Source organism: Pseudophryne corroboree, chromosome 8, assembly GCF_028390025.1.
Source record: "Pseudophryne corroboree isolate aPseCor3 chromosome 8, aPseCor3.hap2, whole genome shotgun sequence".
Lineage (NCBI taxonomy): Eukaryota > Metazoa > Chordata > Amphibia > Anura > Myobatrachidae > Pseudophryne > Pseudophryne corroboree.
The window spans coordinates 168,816,376-168,819,525 of record NC_086451.1 but is presented as its reverse complement, the minus strand read 5'-3'; the positions used below and the strand labels follow the sequence as shown (position 1 = coordinate 168,819,525).

Sequence of the window (3,150 nt, the reverse complement as noted above, 5' to 3'; positions counted from 1 at the left end):
TCTTCAGTAAAAGCATTCCCTGTGTGTGTGGTGTGTCGGTACGCGTGTGTCGACATGTCTGAGGAAGAAGGCTATATTAGAGAGGAGCGGGAGCAAATGAATGTGGTGTCTCCGCCGACACCTGATTGGATGGATATGTGGAATGTTTTAAATGCTAGTGTAAACTCATTGCACAAAAGATTAGACAAGGCTGAAGCTTTGGGACAGTCAGGGTCTCAACCCATGCCTGATCCTATGTCGTAGGGACTGTCAGGGTCTCATAAGTGCCCACTATCCAGATTGTTGACACAGATACCGACACGGATTCTGACTCCAGTGTCGATTACGATGATGCAAAGTTACAGCCAAAATTGGCAAAATACATTTGATATATGATTATGGCAATAAAAGATGTTTTGCACATCACAGAGGAGCCCCCTATCCCTGACAAGAGGGTACATATGTACAAGGGAAAGAAGCCTGAGGTAACCTTTTTCCCCTCACACGAGCTGAACGAGTTATGTGAAAAAGCTTGGGAATCTCCTGCAGATTTCCAAAAGGATTCTTATGGCGTATCCTTTCCCATCAACGGATAGGTTACGATGGGAATCCTCCCCTTGGGTGGACAAAGCATTAACACGCTTATCCAAGAAGTTAGCCCTCCCGTCCCAGGATACGGCTACCCTCAAAGAGTCTGCTGACCGCAAACAGGAGATTACCCTGAAGTCCATTTATACACATTCAGGTACCTTACTCAGACCGGCAATTGCGTCGGCCTGGGTGTGTAGTGCTGTAGCGGCATGGACGGATACCCTAGATAAGGATACTATTTTATTGCCCCTGAGGCATATAAGAGATGCTGTCCTATATATGTGTGTATGCAAACTACAGGTGGTGCTGCATGGCTCACACCCTTTTACTTGTCTTGTAGAGCAACTCTGGAGCTGTTACTGGGTCCAGCTGCTGCAAGAAATCAGCTTGAATGCTTCAGGGGCTGGGGCATGGCCAACATGAGCCCCACACTGATGGGGGTGTATAAAGCGATCTAGGGGTCATCCAAGCGCAACCCCACAAAGGCCGCCATGCCCTGCGTGACCATTTTCTCTTTTCATATGCAGACGAGGGTTGCAGCCAACTATACCCATTGCTTGGATGACATCACCATATGCGAATCCATCTGCTGCAGGCCTTCCCCCAGGAATGCTTGCACTAGTTGTTGCATTTGGTTTGTTGTTTGGGGGGTGCTTCAGTATTAGGCAGCCTTCTGCCCTCACACATTCATCTGAAAATGTGTTCTCCCTGCAGTTGTTGTCCCCAGATGAGAGTTCCCTTGTGCTGCCTCAGTTGAATCTCCTTTACTTGACGGAGGTGTGCCTGAGCAGCGGCCCTCCCCAGCCCTATCTCAAATCATACTTATTTTGCTTAGGTGATACCATGGTCATGAAGATTGTTTTCCCAGGGTGAGGTTCATTCATTGCATTCTGGGTATGCTGACCTCTGTGATTTCCCCAAATGTGGGAATCTCGACTGCATAATTTGTGGTAGGGAGGGGGGGGGGGACTGCATTTGTGCTTTCCCCTGGTTGGCTCTTGTATAATTTAGATCTCATTGTCTCAGGTCTCTCTCCAGCCTAGTTTGCTGTCTGTTTCCACTTCTCTTTTCTTGAGCCCCTCCCTTCTATGCCCTTGCGCACTATCCTGACTTCTCCCGTCTGCTTACTTTGTGCCTTCCAACGCACAATGCGAACTACAGGTGGTGTTGCAGGGCCCACACCCTTTTATTTGCCTTACAGAGCAGCTCTGGAGCTGTTACAGTGCCCAGCTGCTGCAAGAAATCAGCTTGAATGCTTCAGGGGCTGGGGCATGGCCAACATGAGCCCCACACCAAAGGAGGGTGGGGGGTGTTCAATGCGAACTAGGGGTCATCCAAGCGCCCCTTATCTCTTTTCATATGCAGATGAGGGTTCCAGCCAACTTTGGCCCACTGCTTGGATGACATCACCGTATGCAAATCCGTCTGCTGCAGACCTTTCCCCAGGAATGCTTGTACTAGTTGTTGCATATGGTTTGATGTTTGAGGGTGCTTCAGTATTAGGCAGCCTTCTGCCCTCTCATTTTCATCTGAAAAGATGTGGTCTCCCTGCAGTTGTTGTCCCCAGACAAGAGTTCCCTTGTGCTTCCTCAGTTGAATCTCCTTAACTTGACGGGGGTGTGCTCGAGCAGCCGCCCTCCACAGCCCTATCCCAACACATGCTTTTCTTGCGTATGAGATCTCTTGATCATGAAGATAGTTCTCACAGGGTGAGGTTCATCCATTACATTTTAAAGTAGGAAGGTACAAATTACATATTCAAATTACATATATGTGCTGGATTCAAATGTTTTCCCCCCTTCCTTTCTCAATTGTGCCCATCAGCAGCTATTCTAATGTTGCTGCCAATGGGTGTGACACATTCATTTCTTCTGTGGGGTACACTGGACTCCACAAGGATTCACATTGGGGTGTAGAGTAGGATCTTGATCTGAGGCACCAACAGGCTCAAAGCTTTTGACTGTTCCCAAGATGCTCAGCGCCCCCTGCTCTATAACCTCGCTTCCATGAACAGGGAGCTCAGTTTGTAGTTGGTGCCTTCAGTAGCAGGCCACTTAACAGGGGGCTGCCTCAGGCAGCCTATTCTTAGCTATTAATTTTGACAAGAAAAGAAGAACTTTTTTTTATAAGAATCTACAAGGGCTGCAGCAGGTTAGGTCTAATAGACATCTTTACTGCAGCTCCATCACTCCCAGCGGCGCAGTATACTCCCGTGCCCTGGTTGCTGGGTCACTGCAGCGGAGGCTCCGGTTTCTTCCTAAGGTCAGTCACACACACACCGCCCTCCGGGATCACGAGGCCGCTGATGAAAGGGAGGTAAGGGACTTCTGTGCCCACACTATACCGTGATCCAGCGTGGCTGTAGGGGGTGGGCCATGTGCGCACTGGCGTGGACACTGATTACTGGGCAGCCGCTCCACTAGCCACCGGGACAGTTAAGGAGCACAGCTCTGGGGGGGGTTTTCTCTTATATTAACCCCATTTTGTACTACCCGCAGTGCATTGTGATAGGTAATAGAGCCTGATTCAGGTTGGATTGCAATCGCAATAAGCAATCCAACTGCAAAAATTGCTAAGAGC

General features: G+C 49.1%; 1 non-coding gene across 1 annotated transcript; it reads left to right on the top strand.

Annotated features, from left to right (window-relative positions):
- The first annotated feature begins 1,388 nt into the window (after positions 1 to 1,388).
- LOC134951825 (U1 spliceosomal RNA) lies at positions 1,389 to 1,560 on the top strand. Its single transcript, XR_010184493.1, has one exon. It is a non-coding gene; the product is annotated as a U1 spliceosomal RNA (small nuclear RNA).
- The last annotated feature ends 1,590 nt before the right edge of the window (positions 1,561 to 3,150 follow it).